Below are 20,278 nucleotides of genomic sequence, written 5' to 3'. Positions count from 1 at the left end.
CCTCTCGCCCGTGTGCACCCGCAGGTGCCTCTTCAGCAGGCAGGCCCAGCGGAAGCCCTTGCCGCAGGCGAAGCACTGGAAGCAGCCCCCTTCCCGGGCCCGGGGAGCTGGCTGGCCCGGCCCGGGGCCCTCCGATGGTCCCGCCCGCTGCTCGCTCAGCAGCCCTCCAGTCTCTTCGCCCAGTTCCATCGCTCCCCCGCCGAGGGGGGTCGGGGGGGACTCCGGACTCCCCCAGACCTGGAAGACACAGGACACGGGCGGTGAGCAAAGGCCATGGTTACTCTGCCCAGCTTCACACGGGGTGGGGGGGGATAGAGTGGGGCGTTGGGAGAGCACAGCGAGGTCAGGCAGCAGGCAACGTCTCGGGCATAATCCCTTCATCAGGAATCACAGGGAGATCGACGTCCCTTCATCAGGGATCACAGGGGGATCGACATCCCTTCATCAGGGATCACAGGGGGATCGACATCCCTTCATCAGGGATCGACATTCCTTCATCAGGAATCAGAGGGGAATCAACATTCCTACATCAGGGATCACAGGGGAATCGACATTCCTTCATCAAGGATCGACATCCCTTCATCAGGAATCAGAGGGGAATCGACATTCCTACATCAGGGGATCACAGGGGAATCGACATTCCTTCATCAAGGATCGACATCCCCTTCATCAGGAATCACAGGGGGATCGACATTCCTTCATCAGGATCGACATTCTTTCATCAGGGATCAACATCCCTTCATCAGGATCAGAGGGGGATCGACATTCCTTCATCAGGGATCACAGGGGGATCGACATTCCTTCATCAGGATCTCAGGGGGATCGACATTCCTTCATCAGGGATCAACATTCCTTCATCAGGAATCACAGGGGGATCGACATTCCTTCATCAGGATCGACATTCCTTCATCAGGGATCTCAGGGGGATCGACATTCCTTCATCAGGGATCACATTCCTCATCAGGGACACAGTGGGATCGACATTCCTTCATCAGGGATCAACATTCCTTCATCAGGATCGAGATCGACATTCCTTCATCAGGGATCACATGGGGATCGACATTCCTTCATCAGGGATCAACATTCCTTCATCAGGGATCACATGGGGATTGACATTCCTTCATCAGGGATCAACATTCCTTCATCAGGGATCACAGTGGGATCAACATTCCTTCATCAGGGATCGACATTCCTTAATCAGGGATCAACATTCCTTAATCAGGGATTGACATTCCTTCATCAGAGATCACAGTGGGATCGACATTCCTTCATCAGGGATCAACATTCCTTAATCAGGGATCGACATTCCTTCATCAGGGATCACATGGGGATCGACATGCCTTCATCAGGGATCGCAGGGGGATCGACATGCCTTCATCAGGGATCGCAGGGGGATCGATGTTTCGCGCTAAGCCCTTCATCAGGAATGTCAATCCCCCTGCAATCCCTGATGAAGGAATGTCAATGTCCCTGCGATCCCGGATGAAAAAACATTGATTCTCCTGCAATTCCGAATGACGTCGACTCTCCTACCCCTCGGATGCTGCCTGACCTCGCTGTGCTTTTCCAGCACCACACACTCTCGACTCTGATCTCCAACATCTGCAGTCTTCGCTTCCTCCTGGCTTCAAACCGGACACTCCCATTTCTCCTCTTCATTCGGTCGCAGGATTAGATTAGGTTATATTCCCGACAGTGTGGAAACAGGCCCCTCGGCCCAACAAGTCCACACCGACCCGCTGAAGAGTAACCCACCCAGATCCATTTCCCTCTGACTAAAGCACTAAACACTACGGGGACAATTTATCACGGCCAATCCACCCTAACCTGCACATCCCTGGGCACTACAGGACAATTTAGCACGGGCCAATCCACCCTAACCTGCACATCCCTGGGCACTACAGGACAATTTAGCACAGCCAATCCACCCTAACCTGCACATCCCTGGGCACTACGGGGACAATTTAGCACGGGCCAATCCACCCTAACCTGCACATCCCTGGGCACTACGGGGACAATTTAACACGGCCAATCCATCCTAACCTGCACATCCCTGGGCACTACGGGGACAATTTAGCCCGGCCAATCCATCCTAACCTGCACATCCCTGGGCACTACAGGGACAATTTAGCACGGGCCAATCCACCCTAACCTGCACATCCCTGGGCACTACGGGGACAATTTAGCACGGGCCAATCCACCCTAACCTGCACATCCCTGGGCACTACAGGACAATTTAGCACGGCCAATCCACCCTAACCTGTACATCCCTGGGCACTATGGGGACAATTTAGCACGGCCAATCCACCCTAACCTGTACATCCCTGGGCACTACAGGACAATTTAGCACGGCCAATCCACCCTAACTTGCACATCCCTGGGCACTACAGGACAATTTAGCACGGCCAACCCACCCTAACCTGCACATCCCTGGGCACTACGGGGACAATTTAGCACGGCCAATCCACCCTAACCTGCACATCCCTGGGCACTACAGGACAATTTAGCACGGCCAATCCACCCTAACCTGTACATCCCTGGGCTCTATGGGAACAATTTAGCACGGCCAATCCACCCTAACCTGCACATCCCTGGGCACTACAGGACAATTTAGCACGGCCAATCCACCCTAACCCGCACATCCCTGGGCACTACTGGGACAATTTAGCACGGGCCAATCCACCCTAATCTGCACATCCCTGGGCACTAAAGGACAATTTAGCACGGCCAATCCACCCTAACCCGCACATCCCTGGGCACTACGGGGACAATTTAGCACGGCCAATCCACCCTAACCTGCACATCCCTGGGCACTACGGGGACAATTTAGCACGGCCAATCCACCCTAACGTGCACATCCCTGGGCACTATGGGGACAATTTAGCACGGCCAATCCACCCTAACCTGCACATCCCTGGGCACTATGGGGACAATTTAGCACGGCCGATCCACCCTAACCTGCACATCTTTGGACTGTGGGAGGAAACCGGAGCACCCGGAGGAAACCCACGCAGACACGGGGAGAACGTGCAAACTCCACACAGACAGTCGCCCGAGGCTGGGATTGAACCCGGGACCTTGGTGCTGTGAAGCAGCGGTGCTAACCACTGAGCCACTAGCTGGGCACAGCACTTACTGCCCCGTCCCCAGGAGCTGTTTTCTTGGACTGCGGCAGGCCACGTGCTGTAGTTGACCCCACAGTGCCCTTTGGGGGGGGGGGGGGGAAATTCCAGGATTTTCACACTGAAGGAGTGGCGATCTGATTCCCAACAGAAACAGGAATCGCTGGGAAAAACGCAGCAGGTCGGCCAGAAGAAAGCAGAGTCAACTTTTCAGGCCCAGTCACCTGCTGAGTTTTTCCAGCGATGCCTGTTTTCGTTCTCGATTTCCAGGCTCTTTCGGTTTTCCTTTTGATCAATTGCCCAGCTTCGCAGGGAGTGAGATTCCCACCTCTCTGCCCTCCCTTTGTCCCTTCTAGACGGACATGGTTCGAAGGAATGGTCTACCTTTGTGGAAAATCTCTGCAGTGCACCTGGTAGATAGCATACACTGCTGCTACTGAGCGTCAATGGTGGAGGTGGGGGGGGGGGGGGGGGGGGGGCGGACGCTGTAGATGTGGTGCCAATCAAGCAGGCTGCTTTCTCCTGGATGGTGTCGAGCTTCTGAAGCGTTGTTGGAGCCACCCCCATCCAGGCAAGCGAGGAGTCTTCCATCACACTCCTGACTTACGCCTCGTCGATGGTGGACAGGCTTTGGGGGAGTCAGGTTCCCCCTGGAGCGTCGGAGGCTGAGGGGTGACCTTATAGAGGGTTATAAAATCATGGGGGGGGGGGGCATGGATAGGGTAAATAGACAAGGTCTTTTCCCCTGGGGTGGGGGAGTCCAGAACTAGAGGGTTATAAAATCATGAGGGGGGGGGGGCATGGATAGGGTAAATAGACAAGGTCTTTTCCCCCTGGGGTGGGGGGAGTCCAGAACTACAGGTTTATAAAATCATGAGGGGGGGGCATGGATAGGGTAAATAGACAAGGTCTTTTCCCCCTGGGGTGGGGGGAGTCCAGAACTAGAGGGTTATAAAATCATGGGGGGGAGGGGGGGGCATGGATAGGGTAAATAGACAAGGTCTTTTCCCCCTGGGGTGGGGGGAGCCCAGAACTAGAGGTTTATAAAATCATGAGGGGGGGGGGGCATGGATAGGGTAAATAGACAAGGTCTTTTCCCCCTGGGGTGGGGGAGTCCAGAACTAGAGGGTTATAAAATCATGGAGGGGACATGGATAGGGTAAATAGACAAGGTCTTTTCCCCCTGGGGTGGGGGGAGCCCAGAACTAGAGGGTTATAAAATCATGGAGGGGACATGGATAGGGTAAATAGACAAGGTCTTTTCCCCCTGGGGTGGGGGGAGTCCAGAACTAGAGGGCATAGGTTTAGGGTGAGAGGGGAAAGATATAAAAGAGACCTAGGGGCAACTTTTCATGCAGAGGGTGGTGCATGTATGGAATGAGCTGCCAGAGGAAGTGGTGGAGGCTGGTACAATTACAACATTTAAGAGGCACTTGGATGGGTATATGAATAGGAAGGGTTTGGAGGGATATGGGCCGGGGGCTGGCAGGTGGGACTAGATTGGGTTGGGATATCTGGGTCAGCACGGACGGGTTGGACCGAAGGGTCTGTTTCCGTGCTGTATATATCCATGACTTGCTGCACTATTCCTAGCCTCTGCCCTACCCTTATATGGCAGGTCCAGTACACATTCTGGTCAATGGTACCCTCAGGTTGTGGATAGTGGGGGGATTCAGTGATGGCAGCCCCATTAAACATCAAAGATTTGATGGTAATGCAATTGAACGCCAAGGGACGATGGTTAGAGTCTCTGTTGGTGGAGATGGCCATTGCCTGGTATTTGCTTTGTGCGAATGTTACTTGCCATATGCCAGCCCAAGCCTGGATACTGTCTGGTTCTGGATTAGTGGTGCTGGAAGAACACAGCAGTTCAGGCAGCATCCGAGGAGCTTGGAAATCAACGTTTCGGGCAAAAGCCCTTCATCAGGAATAAAGGCAGAGAGCCTGAAGCGTGGAGAGATAAGCTAGAGGAGGGTGGGGGTGGGGAGAGAGTAGCATAGAGTACAATGGGTGAGTGGGGGAGGGGATGAAGGTGATAGGTCAAGGAGGAGAGGGTGGAGTGGATAGGTGGAAAAGGAGATAGGCAGGTAGGACAAGTCATGGGGACAGTTACTGAGCTGGAAGTTTGGAACTAGGGTGAGGTGGGGGAAGGGGAAATGAGGAAACTGTTGAAGTCCACATTGATGCCCTGGGGTTGAAGTGTTCCGAGGCGGAAGATGAGGCGTTCTTCCTCCAGGTGTCGGGCGGTGAGGGAGCGGCGGTGAAGGAGGCCCAGGACCTCCATGTCCTCGGCAGAGTGGGAGGGGGAGTTGAAATGTTGGGCCATGGGGCGGTGTGATTGATTGGTGCGGGTGACTCCTCCTCCCACCACTCGACTGGAAACATGAACTCTGATTTCTCTCTGCAGGAGCTGCTGGACCTGCTGAGCTGCTGGACCTGCTGAGCTTTTCCAGCAATTTCTGTCTTGGTTTCTAATTTACAGCATTTGCAGTTCTCTTGGTTGGTCCGGGTGTCTCAGAGGTGTTCTCTGAAATGTTCCGCAAGTCGGCGGCCTGTCTCCCCAATATAGAGGAGGCCACATCGGGTGCAGCGGATGCAATAAATGATGTGTGTGAAGGAGCTGATCGATTTGTGACGGATACAGAAGGATCCCTTGGGGCCTTGGAGGGAAGTAAGGGGGAAGGTGTGGGCGCATGTTTAGCATTTCTTGCGGTTGCAGGGGAAGGTGCTGGGAGTGGAGATTGGGTTGGTGGGGGGGCATCCCTGGGCACTATGGGGACAATATAGCACGGCCGATCCACCCGAACCTGCACATCCCTGGGCACTACGGGACAATTTAGCACGGCCAATCCACCCTAACCTGCACATCCCTGGGCACTACGGGACCATTTAGCACGGCCAATCCACCCTAACCTGCACATCCCTGGGCACTACGGGACAATTTAGCACGGCCAATCCACCCTAACCTGTACATCCCTGGGCACTACGGGACAATTTAGCACGGCCAATCCACCCTAACCTGCACATCCCTGGGCACTACGGGGACAATTTAGCACGGCCAATCCACCCTAACCTGCACATCCCTGGGCAACACGGGACAATTTAGCACGGCCAATCCACCCTAACCTGCACATTCCTGGTCGCTACAGGGACAATTTAGTACAACCAATCCACCCTACCCTAAACATCCCTGGGCACTAGGGGACAATTTAGCACAGAGGAGAAAGTGAGGACTGCAGATGCTGGAGACCAGAGCTGAAAAATGTGTTGCTGGAAAAGCGCAGCAGGTCAGACAGCATCCAAGGAGCAGGAGAATCGACGTTTCGGGCATAAGCCCTTCTTCAGGAATGAGGAAAGTGTGTCCAAGCAGGCTAAGATAAAAGGTAGGGAGGAAGGACTTGGGGAAGGGGCGTTGGGAATGCGATAGGTGGAAGGAGGTTAAGGTGAGGGTGATAGGCCGGAGTGGGGGTGGGGGCGGAGAGGTCAGGAAGAGGATTGCAGGTTAGGAAGGTGGTGCTGAGTTCGAGGGTTGGGACTGAGACAAGGTGGGGGGAGGGGAAATGAGGAAGCTGGAGAAATCTGAGTTCATCCCTTGTGGTTGGAGGGTTCCTAGGCGGAAGATGAGGCGCTCTTCCTCCAACCGTCGTGTTGCCATGGTCTGGCGATGGAGGAGGCCAAGGACCTGCATGTCCTTGGTGGAGTGGGAGGGGGAGTTGAAGTGTTCAGCCACGGGGTGGTTGGGTTGGTTGGTCCGGGTGTCCCAGAGGTGTTCGCTGAAACCTTCCGCAAGTAGGCGGCCTGTCTCCCCAACATAGAGGAGGCCACATCGGGTGCAGCGGATGCAATAGATGATGTGTGTGGAGGTGCAGGTGAATTTGTGACAGATATGGAAGGATCCCTTGGGGCCTTGGAGGGAAGTAAGGGGGGAGGTGTGGACGCAAGTTTTGCATTTCTTGCAGTTGCAGGGGAAGGTGCCGGGAGTGGAGGTTGGGTTGATGGGGGGCATCCCTGGGCACTACGGGACAATTTAGCACGGCCAATCCACCCGAACCTGCACATCCCTGGGCACTACGGGACAATTTAGCACGGCCAATCCACCCGAACCTGCACATCCCTGGGCACTACAGGGACAATTTAGCACGGGCCAATCCACCCTAACCTGCACATCCCTGGGCACTACGGGGACAATTTAGCACGGCCAATCCACCCTAACCTGTACATCCCTGGGCAATACAGGGACAATTTAGCACGGCCAATCCACCCTAACCTGCACATCCCTGGGCACTACGGGGACAGTTTAGCACGGCCAATCCACTCTAACCTACACATCCCTGGGCACTACGGGACACTTTAGCACGGCCAATCCACCCTAACCTGTACATCCCTGGGCAATACAGGGACAATTTAGCACGGCCAATCCACCCTAACCTGTACATCCCTGGGCACTACGGGACACTTTAGCACGGCCAATCCACCCTAACCTGTACATCCCTGGGCACTATGGGACAATTTAGCACGACCAATCCACCCTAACCTGTACATCCCTGGGCACTACGGGGACAATTTAGCACGGCCAATCCACCCTAACCTGCACATCCCTGGGCAATACGGGGACAATTTAGCATGGCCAATCCACTCTAACCTACACATCCTCACAGATTCATGACTGTTGGGACAGAAAGAATTCCTGCTTAATGTCTGGTACCCCTTATCCTAAAACCTCTCGTCAACGATTGCTCCATCGGGAGTTGGGGGGTGGGAGGATGATCTTTTCGACGTCGACATGGTCAGTCCCCTTTAGCACCTTCTCTACCTCTATTAGATCACCTCTCATTCTTATAACCACCAGGAGCTGTTCAATCTCTCTTTGTTAGACGAAGTCCCTCACTTTCGGAACTAATCTCGTCAACCTGCTGTGAACTGCCTCCAATGCAACTCCCCGATCAAGGGGGAACGAAAATGATCCGTATTACTCGAAATGCCGGCTTGCCAATGCCTTGTATCATTGCAACAACACTCCCCTACTGTTCTACCCTCTTCCTTCAGCACTGAGTGCCAAAATTCCACCTGGCCTCCTTATTAACTGCCGTGCCCGCGTACTCACTTTCTGTGTGAGAAACAGAATCTGAAAGGAGTCTTCGGTGACGTGGGGGATGCTGTGCTGGCTGATGGAGTCGGTGCTGTCTGGTGTTTGTGTCCTCGGTTCGTTCAGCAGCAAGGCCAGTGTTCCTTTGGCCAGGGCGACATTTATTGATGTGAATAGGGTCGCAGGGAACCATGACCTTGTCGTGCTCTACCTGGGTGTCTTTGACGATGTGAACGAATTCCTGCTTGAAGAGGACGGGCTGACTCCAGTCTTCGGCCAGGTGTGGTTCAGTTTGCGTTGCAGTTCCTTTGCTGGTCATGGTGGCGGGAGGTGAGACGATGGGTCTGAGGACGGTGGGAAGGGGGGGGGTCCCCTCGTTTATGTATCTGTGGTAACCCGCAGATACGGGGGGGGGGGGGTGTTGGATCCTTCAGGTTTCATAGTTGGAGGTCTGTCTTGTTAAGTTCTCCTGCCTTGTGAAGTTTCCTCACCAACGCTGTCATGCGGTTTTCTGGCTGTGCAGTCGGGTCCATCGCCACCTGTTGGCATCGGCGAGTAGCGCGTTGGCTTTTCCAATGTACAGAGCAACCTCGATTATCCGAGTACCAATCCGAGTGTATATGTGTGTGTGTGAGTGAATGTGTGAGTGCGAGAGAGTGTGAGTGCCAGAGTGTGCGCTTGTGCGAGTGCGTTTGCGTGAAAGAGTGTGTGTGTGTATTAGAGTTTGCGCGAGAGAGACTGTGTGCACAAGAGTGTGTGTGCGCGCGAGAGTGTGCGAGTGAGTGAAAGAGTGTGTGTGTGCACGAGAGTGTGTGTGTACGTGAGTGAAAGTGTGTGTGTGTGTAAGAGAGCGTTAGTGAGTGTGTGCGTGAGTGAGAGCATGTGACAGAATGTGAGAGTGAGAGTGTGTGAGAGATTGTGTGAGAGATTGTGTGAGAGATTGTGTGAGAGATTGTGTGAGAGATTGTGTGAGAGATTGTGTGAGAGATTGTGAGAGAGATTGTGAGAGAGAGCGTGTGTGAGAGAGCGCGTGTGTGAGAGAGCGCGTGTGTGAGAGAGCGCGTGTGTGAGAGAGCGCGTGTGTGAGAGAGCGCGTGTGTGAGAGAGCGCGTGTGTGAGAGAGCGCGTGTGTGAGAGAGCGCGTGTGTGAGAGAGCGCGTGTGTGAGAGAGCGCGTGTGTGAGAGAGCGCGTGTGTGAGAGAGCGCGTGTGTGAGAGAGCGCGTGTGTGAGAGAGCGCGTGTGTGAGAGAGCGCGTGTGTGAGAGAGCGCGTGTGTGAGAGAGCGCGTGTGTGAGAGAGCGCGTGTGTGAGAGAGCGCGTGTGTGAGAGAGCGCGTGTGTGAGAGAGCGCGTGTGTGAGAACGTTTGTGATAGAACGTGTGTGTGTGACGTGAGTGTGTAAGGCTGTGTATGTCAGAGAGAGAGAGTGTGTGTGTGTGTGTGTGTGTGTGTGTGTGTGTGTGAGACTGTGAATGAGGCTGTGTGTGTGTGAGTGAGAGAGATTGTGTGTGTGTATATGAGTGTGTGCGTGTATATGTGAGTGTGTGTGTGAGTATGAGTGTGTGTGAGTGTGTGCATGTGAGAGTGTGTGTATATGTGAGTGCGTGAGTGAATGCGAGTGTGTGTGTGTATACGTGAGTGTATGTAAGTGTGTATATGTGAGTGTGTGTGTATACGTGAGTGTGTGTGTATATATATGCGTGTGTGTGTATATATATGTGAGTGTGTGTGTATATATGTCAGTGTGTATATGTGAGTGAGAGTGTATATGTGAGGGTGTGTGCGTGCACACACACTATTTGGAGACTTACCCCATAAAGGCACCAGCAGCAGTCTTATTGTTGCCCCAAAGAGGGGGTGGGGGCAGTGCTGGACGGGGTTGGAGGGGGCGGGGGAGGAGTTGACGGTTGGGCGGGTGGGGGAGGTGTTGGATGTTTTGGGGAAAAGGGGCGGTGTTGGACAGGGGTGAGATCTCGCGTGCGCTGTGTGCTGCTGCAGCGTCCTGACCGGGGAGCAGACTATAAAATCTCCGAGCCCCAGAGCAAAGGCATTGAATTGATTAACCGAATGATCGGTTATCCGAACGAAATAGTGCCTGCCCATCTCGTTCGGATAATCGAGGTTCCCCTGTATTGTGTTCCGTTCAGGACCAAGGTCATGCAGCCCACATCTGCTAGAAGGATGACGGTATTTCTCGGTTTCCTGAATCCTTTCCTTTTCAGGGTGTTGGAAGTGTCCTCTTCTTAGTTTCCGCCCGGTATTGGTGCTCCTGTCTGTCTGATGGCCTGTTGGGTCTCTTCCAGAAGCCCGTTATCTTTCAGGATGGATTCCACTGCTGCGAGGAAGACCTTTCGATCCGCATTCCCGGGGTCGAAATTCATCCCTTGACCTCGGGCAGCTATTTCTGTGTGCGTGCGGCAATGCCGGTCAAACAGATTCTTCATCCGAGTGTCGGGATCAGCCGTGACATTGTTGTGAGAGACCTGGGACTGTTTTTCTTGGAGGGCTCGTCTTTCCTTTACCTTGGTCTGCTGTGGTTCAGTGTTGATGGCTCATCCACTCAGAGACAGTCGAGTCAGTGTACATTGAGGTTTGGCGCAAAATACCTCGTTCGTGTTTGGAGATTCGGTCGCGGGCATCTTTTCTGATTTCGTGCAGCGCTCTGCGGCCGTCCTGATCACTCTGTGGCCATCCTGATCGGCTGCTCTCCCGGCACGTGAGGTGGTTTGTATTGGAGCCATCCTGGTAATACCTGGCGCCTGAGGCAAATGGCCAAGGTGGACAGCTGTTGGCAGGAGATACTCGATCAGAAGGGGGTGGCTTTCCCACCTTCGGGCCAATTGGAGACCGTTGCACCCGGAGACATTTGAGATTTTGGAGAAGATTTTCGAACGCAGGGTGTGGATCAGCGGGCTCACGGAGCTGGTGGATGGTGACAAAATGTTTCATGGCTCCAGCACAGTGACAAAATATCAGAGAACACAGTCTCTCCATCACGCATATGTACACGCAGCTACATTCCCCCCTGATATCCCCATGGATCCACTATAAACAGATACTCTCTCACAGACACAGAGAGAGAGCTACACCCCCCTGATATCCCCATGGATCCACTATAAACAGATACTCTCTCACAGACACAGAGAGAGCTACACCCCCCTGATATCCCCATGGATCCACTATAAACAGATACTCTCTCACAGACAGACACAGAGAGAGCTACACCCCCCTGATATCCCCATGGATCCACTATAAACAGATACTCTCACAGACAGACACAGAGAGAGAGCTACACCCCCCTGATATCCCCATGGATCCACTATAAACAGATACTCTCTCACAGACACAGAGAGAGAGCTACACCCCCCTGATATCCCCATGGATCCACTATAAACAGATACTCTCTCACAGACAGACACAGAGAGAGCTACACCCCCCTGATAGCCCCATGGATCCACTATAAACAGATACTCTCACAGACAGACACAGAGAGAGAGCTACACCCCCCTGATATCCCCATGGATCCACTATAAACAGATACTCTCTCACAGACACAGAGAGAGAGCTACACCCCCCTGATATCCCCATGGATCCACTATAAACAGGTACTCTCACAGACACAGAGAGAGCTACACCCCCCTGATATCCCCATGGATCCACTATAAACAGATACTCTCACAGACAGACACAGAGAGAGAGCTACACCCCCCTGATATCCCCATGGATCCACTATAAACAGATACTCTCTCACAGACACAGAGAGAGAGCTACACCCCCCTGATATCCCCATGGATCCACTATAAACAGATACTCTCTCACAGACAGACACAGAGAGAGCTACACCCCCCTGATATCCCCATGGATCCACTGTAAACAGATACTCTCTCACAGACACAGAGAGAGAGCTACACCCCCCTGATATCCCCATGGATCCACTATAAACAGATACTCTCTCACAGACACAGAGAGAGAGCTACACCCCCCTGATATCCCCATGGATCCACTATAAACAGATACTCTCTCACAGACACAGAGAGAGCTACACCCCCCTGATATCCCCTGGATCCACTATAAACAGATACTCTCTCACAGACAGACACAGAGAGAGCTACACCCCCCTGATATCCCCACGGATCCACTATAAACAGATACTCTCTCACAGACAGACGCAGAGAGAGCTACACCCCCCTGATATCCCCATGGATCCACTATAAACAGATACTCTCTCACAGACACAGAGAGAGCTACACCCCGCTGATATCACCATGGATCCACTATAAACAGATACTCTCTCACAGACACAGAGAGAGAGCTACACCCCCCTGATATCCCCATGGATCCACTATAAACAGATACTCTCTCACACAGACAGACACAGAGAGAGCTACACCCCCCTGATATCCCCATGGATCCACTATAAACAGATACTCTCTCACAGACACAGAGAGAGCTACACCCCCCTGATATCCCCATGGATCCACTATAAACAGATACTCTCTCACAGACACAGAGAGAGAGCTACACCCCCCTGATATCCCCATGGATCCACTATAAACAGATACTCACTCACAGACACAGAGAGAGCTACACCCCCCTGATATCCCCATGGATCCACTATAAACAGATACTCTCTCACAGACACAGAGAGAGAGCTACACCCCCCTGATATCCCCATGGATCCACTATAAACAGATACTCTCTCACAGACACAGAGAGAGCTACACCCCCCTGATATCCCCATGGATCCACTATAAACAGATACTCTCTCACAGACAGACACAGAGAGAGCTACACCCCCCTGATATCCCCATGGATCCACTATAAACAGATACTCTCTCAGACACAGGGAGAGCTACACCCCCGTGATATCCCCATGGATCCACTATAAACAGATACTCTCTCACAGACAGACACAGAGAGAGCTACACCCCCTGATATCCCCATGGATCCACTATAAACAGATACTCTCTCACAGACAGACACAGAGAGAGCTACACCCCCCTGATATCCCCATGGATCCACTATAAACAGATACTCTCTCACAGACAGACACAGAGAGAGAGCTACACCCCCCTGATATCCCCATGGATCCACTATAAACAGATACTCTCTCACAGACACAGAGAGAGAGCTACACCCCCTGATATCCCCATGGATCCACTATAAACAGATACTCTCTCACAGACACAGAGAGAGAGCTACACCCCCCTGATATCCCCATGGATCCACTATAAACAGATACTCTCTCACAGACACAGAGAGAGAGCTACACCCCCCTGATATCCCCATGGATCCACTATAAACAGATACTCTCTTACAGACACAGAGAGAGCTACACCCCCCTGATATCCCCATGGATCCACTATAAACAGATACTCTCTCACAGACAGACACAGAGAGAGCTACACCCCCCTGATATCCCCATGGATCCACTATAAACAGGTACTCTCACAGACACAGAGAGAGCTACACCCCCCTGATATCCCCATGGATCCACTATACACAGATACTCTCTCACAGACACAGAGAGAGCTACACCCCCCTGATATCCCCATGGATCCACTATAAACAGATACTCTCTCACAGACACAGAGAGAGCTACACCCCCCTGATATCCCCATGGATCCACTATAAACAGATACTCTCTCACAGACAGACACAGAGAGAGAGCTACACCCCCCTGATATCCCCATGGATCCACTATAAACAGATACTCTCTCACAGACACAGAGAGAGAGCTACATCCCCCTGATATCCCCATGGATCCACTATAAACAGATACTCTCTCACAGACACAGAGAGAGAGCTACACCCCCTGATATCCCCATGGATCCACTATAAACAGATACTCTCTCACAGACAGACACAGAGAGAGCTACACCCCCTGATATCCCCATGGATCCACTATAAACAGATACTCTCTCACAGACAGACACAGAGAGAGCTACACCCCCCTGATATCCCCATGGATCCACTATAAACAGATACTCTCTCACAGACAGACACAGAGAGAGAGCTACACCCCCCTGATATCCCCATGGATCCACTATAAACAGATACTCTCTCACAGACACAGAGAGAGAGCTACACCCCCTGATATCCCCATGGATCCACTATAAACAGATACTCTCTCACAGACACAGAGAGAGAGCTACACCCCCCTGATATCCCCATGGATCCACTATAAACAGATACTCTCTCACAGACACAGAGAGAGAGCTACACCCCCCTGATATCCCCATGGATCCACTATAAACAGATACTCTCTTACAGACACAGAGAGAGCTACACCCCCCTGATATCCCCATGGATCCACTATAAACAGATACTCTCTCACAGACAGACACAGAGAGAGCTACACCCCCCTGATATCCCCATGGATCCACTATAAACAGGTACTCTCACAGACACAGAGAGAGCTACACCCCCCTGATATCCCCATGGATCCACTATACACAGATACTCTCTCACAGACACAGAGAGAGCTACACCCCCCTGATATCCCCATGGATCCACTATAAACAGATACTCTCTCACAGACACAGAGAGAGCTACACCCCCCTGATATCCCCAAGGATCCACTATAAACAGATACTCTCTCACAGACAGACACAGAGAGAGAGCTACACCCCCCTGATATCCCCATGGATCCACTATAAACAGATACTCTCTCACAGACACAGAGAGAGAGCTACATCCCCCTGATATCCCCATGGATCCACTATAAACAGATACTCTCTCACAGACACAGAGAGAGAGCTACACCCCCTGATATCCCCATGGATCCACTATAAACAGATACTCTCTCACAGACACAGAGAGAGAGCTACACCCCCCTGATATCCCCATGGATCCACTATAAACAGATACTCTCTCACAGACACAGAGAGAGAGCTACACCCCCCTGATATCCCCATGGATCCACTATAAACAGATACTCTCTCACAGACACAGAGAGAGCTACACCCCCCTGATATCCCCATGGATCCACTATAAACAGATACTCTCTCACAGACACAGAGAGAGCTACACCCCCCTGATATCCCCATGGATCCACTATAAACAGATACTCTCTCACAGACACAGAGAGAGCTACACCCCCTGATATCCCCATGGATCCACTATAAACAGATACTCTCTCACAGACACAGAGAGAGCTACACCCCCTGATATCCCCATGGATCCACTATAAACAGATACTCTCTCACAGACACAGAGAGAGCTACACCCCCTGATATCCCCATGGATCCACTATAAACAGATACTCTCTCACAGACAGACACAGAGAGAGAGCTACACCCCCCTGATATCCCCATGGATCCACTATAAACAGATACTCTCTCACAGACACAGAGAGAGAGCTACACCCCCCTGATATCCCCATGGATCCACTATAAACAGATACTCTCTCACAGACACAGAGAGAGCTACACCCCCCTGATATCCCCATGGATCCACTATAAACAGATACTCTCTCACAGACAGACACAGAGAGAGCTACACCCCCCTGATATCCCCATGGATCCACTATAAACAGATACTCTCTCACAGACACAGAGAGAGAGCTACACCCCCCTGATATCCCCATGGATCCATTATAAACAGATACTCTCACAGACAGACACAGAGAGAGAGCTACACCCCCCTGATATCCCCATGGATCCACTATAAACAGATACTCTCTCACAGACACAGAGAGAGCTACACCCCCTGATATCCCCATGGATCCACTATAAACAGATACTCTCACAGACAGACACAGAGAGAGAGCTACACCCCCCTGATATCCCCATGGATCCACTATAAACAGATACTCTCTCACAGACACAGAGAGAGCTACACCCCCTGATATCCCCATGGATCCACTATAAACAGATACTCTCACACAGACACAGAGAGAGAGCTACACCCCCCTGATATCCCCATGGATCCACTATAAACAGATACTCTCTCACAGACAGACACAGAGAGAGCTACACCCCCCTGATATCCCCATGGATCCACTATAAACAGATACTCTCTCACAGACACAGAGAGAGCTACACCCCCCTGATATCCCCATGGATCCACTATAAACAGATACTCTCTCACAGACACAGAGAGAGCTACACCCCCCTGATATCCCCATGGATCCACTATAAACAGATACTCTCTCACAGACACAGAGAGAGCTACACCCCCCTGATATCCCCATGGATCCACTATAAACAGATACTCTCTCACAGACACAGAGAGAGCTACACCCCCCTGATATCCCCATGGATCCACTATAAACAGATACTCTCTCACAGACAGACACAGAGAGAGCTACACCCCCTGATATCCCCATGGATCCACTATAAACAGATACTCTCTCACAGACACAGAGAGAGCTACACCCCCATGATATCCCCATGGATCCACTATAAACAGATACTCTCTCACACAGACACAGAGAGAGCTACACCCCCCTGATATCCCCATGGATCCACTATAAACAGATACTCTCTCACAGACACAGAGAGAGCTACACCCCCCTGATATCCCCATGGATCCACTATAAACAGATACTCTCTCACAGACACAGAGAGAGAGCTACACCCCCCTGATATCCCCATGGATCCACTATAAACAGATACTCTCTCACAGACACAGAGAGAGCTACACCCCCCTGATATCCCCATGGATCCACTATAAACAGATACTCTCTCACAGACACAGAGAGAGCTACACCCCCTGATATCCCCATGGATCCACTATAAACAGATACTCTCTCACAGACACAGAGAGAGCTACACCCCCCTGATATCCCCATGGATCCACTATAAACAGATACTCTCTCACAGACACAGAGAGAGCTACACCCCCCTGATATCCCCATGGATCCACTATAAACAGATACTCTCTCACAGACACAGAGAGAGCTACACCCCCCTGATATCCCCATGGATCCACTATAAACAGATACTCTCTCACAGACACAGAGAGAGCTACACCCCCCTGATATCCCCATGGATCCACTATAAACAGATACTCTCTCACAGACACAGAGAGAGAGCTACACCCCCTGATATCCCCATGGATCCACTATAAACAGATACTCTCTCACAGACACAGAGAGAGCTACACCCCCCTGATATCCCCATGGATCCACTATAAACAGATACTCTCTCACAGACACAGAGAGAGCTACACCCCCTGATATCCCCATGGATCCACTATAAACAGATACTCTCACACAGACACAGAGAGAGAGCTACACCCCCCTGATATCCCCATGGATCCACTATAAACAGATACTCTCTCACACAGACAGACACAGAGAGAGCTACACCCCCCTGATATCCCCATGGATCCACTATAAACAGATACTCTCTCACAGACACAGAGAGAGAGCTACACCCCCCTGATATCCCCATGGATCCACTATAAACAGATACTCTCTCACAGACACAGAGAGAGCTACACCCCCCTGATATCCCCATGGATCCACTATAAACAGATACTCTCTCACAGACAGACACAGAGAGAGCTACACCCCCTGATATCCCCATGGATCCACTATAAACAGATACTCTCTCACAGACACAGAGAGAGCTACACCCCCTGATATCCCCATGGATCCACTATAAACAGATACTCTCACACAGACACAGAGAGAGAGCTACACCCCCCTGATATCCCCATGGATCCACTATAAACAGATACTCTCTCACAGACAGACACAGAGAGAGCTACACCCCCCTGATATCCCCATGGATCCACTATAAACAGATACTCTCTCACAGACACAGAGAGAGCTACACCCCCCTGATATCCCCATGGATCCACTATAAACAGATACTCTCTCACAGACAGACACAGAGAGAGCTACACCCCCCTGATATCCCCATGGATCCACTATAAACAGATACTCTCACAGACAGACACAGAGAGAGAGCTACACCCCCCTGATATCCCCATGGATCCACTATAAACAGATACTCTCACAGACACAGAGAGAGAGCTACACCCCCCTGATATCCCCATGGATCCACTATAAACAGATACTCTCTCACAGACACAGAGAGAGCTACACCCCCTGATATCCCCATGGATCCACTATAAACAGATACTCTCTCACAGACACAGAGAGAGCTACACCCCCTGATATCCCCATGGATCCACTATAAACAGATACTCTCACACAGACACAGAGAGAGAGCTACACCCCCCTGATATCCCCATGGATCCACTATAAACAGATACTCTCTCACAGACAGACACAGAGAGAGCTACACCCCCCTGATATCCCCATGGATCCACTATAAACAGATACTCTCTCACAGACACAGAGAGAGCTACACCCCCCTGATATCCCCATGGATCCACTATAAACAGATACTCTCTCACAGACAGACACAGAGAGAGCTACACCCCCTGATTAACCCACGGATTCTCTATAAAATGTGATTATCAGTTGAATGTCTCACCTGACCGTGGTTCCCGAGCCGTGCCCCCCTCACCCCCCCCTGCCCAAACTCCAGCCCCAGGCTCCGCTGCTGGAGCCCAGGCCCCTCAGCCTCGGACCCTGACGACGGCCACTTCCGGCGGCACCGCGCACGCGCGCTCTCCCCACCGGCCTGCGGTCAGGGGTCAAGCCTAACGGTTCGTGGTCCTTCATGGGGCGGGGCCAGACTTGGGGGAGGAGGCGTGGTCAGATAATGGAGGGGCGTGGTCATCGCGCGAGTCTCTCCGACTGTCGCGCCCGTTGCTGGGGGTGGGCGGGGCCACGCCATGACGGTCACCGTCGCGGGGCGGGGGCTATTTGCGGTTCCTTTGTTCCCACGGGCCGCTGTCAGTGAGGGGGCGTGGCCCATTGCGTTGCCCGTGGTCACAATAGGTGGGCGGGGTCACCTTTTGGGCCGGCCCCCTTGTGCGGTTGGGGTGATCTCAGGAGTGGGCGTGGTCTCGACTCGCGGGCGGTGTCACCATCGCGGAGGTAGGCGTGGTCTAATATTTGCGATGGGCGGAGTCTATGTGGGGGGCTCGGTCAATAAAGTGTCGAGGTGTCTGGGATAGGGGCGGAGTCTTTCAGGGGGCGTGGTCACCAACTTTTCAAGCCCCTGGGGTCCAGAGAACAGGGTCAGGTGACAAGGTCAAGGTGGGGTCAGGGTCAGGGTCACAAAGGGGCGAGCTAGAGGTCAGGGTGGGGGCAGTGTTAGGTTACAGGGTCAGGGAGGGGTCAGGCAGAGGTCAGGGTCACAGTGGGGTCAGGGTATCGGGTCAGGGAGGTGCCAGTGTACAGAGTGGGGAGTTTTTGGGTACAGGCTCATGGAGGGGCCAGGGTACAGGGTCAGGTAGGATACAGGGTCAGGGAGCGGCCAAGGGAAAGGGTCAGGTAGAGGTCAGGGTCAGGGAAGGTTCAGGGTACATGGTCAGGCAGAGGTCAGGGTCAGGACAGGGCCAGGATACAGGATCAGGGTGGGGGCAGTGTTCGGGTATGGGTACAGGGTGAGGCAGAGGTCAGGGTCAGGTAGGGGTCAGGGTACAGGGTTAGGGAGGGGCCAGGGTACAGGGTTAGATATAGGGTCAGGGTACAGGCAGGGTTGGGGACAAGTTCAGGGGACAGGATGAGGGAGGGGGTGGTGTCAGGGTACAGGGTTAGGGTGCAGGGTGGAGGGAATTCAGGATACAGGGTGGAGAGGTCAGGAGATAGGGTCAAGATACATGGTGGGGAAGGGGTCAGGGTACAGTGCGTGGGGTCAGGAGATAGGCAAGGGGAGCGGTCAGGTTACAGAGTGGGGGAGAGTTCAGGGTGCAGGGTTGGGTGGGTCATGAGAGAGGGGAGGGGTCAATGTACAGGTTAGGGGAGAGGACAAGTGATGGGCTTGGGTCGGTCAAGAGGCAGGGTCAGGATACAGGAAGGAGGTCGGGCTGCAGGGTGTGGGAGGGTAGAGGGAGGGGGACAGTCTGGATTATAGAGAGATGATGGACCTTCCTCCTCTGTTGATCTTTCAATGCATCTGTTTCTTCAACTGCTGACATTCTGCCTGATGACCGCCGAAAGCCATTCAAATCTTCAAAGCTGGGTTGGAGACGGTCATAGGCAA

The 20,278-nt window shown here is 52.6% G+C and overlaps 1 pseudogene; it reads right to left on the bottom strand.

Annotated features, from left to right (window-relative positions):
* The window catches only part of LOC140472452 (tubulin alpha-1C chain-like), a 59,715-nt pseudogene extending 40,766 nt beyond the window's left edge, over nt 1-18,949 (bottom strand).
* Nucleotides 18,950-20,278: the final 1,329 nt, after the last annotated feature.

Source organism: Chiloscyllium punctatum, unplaced genomic scaffold (genome assembly GCF_047496795.1).
Source record: "Chiloscyllium punctatum isolate Juve2018m unplaced genomic scaffold, sChiPun1.3 scaffold_338, whole genome shotgun sequence".
Classification (NCBI taxonomy): Eukaryota; Metazoa; Chordata; class Chondrichthyes; order Orectolobiformes; family Hemiscylliidae; genus Chiloscyllium; species Chiloscyllium punctatum.
This window is presented reverse-complemented; position numbering and strand designations above follow the sequence as displayed.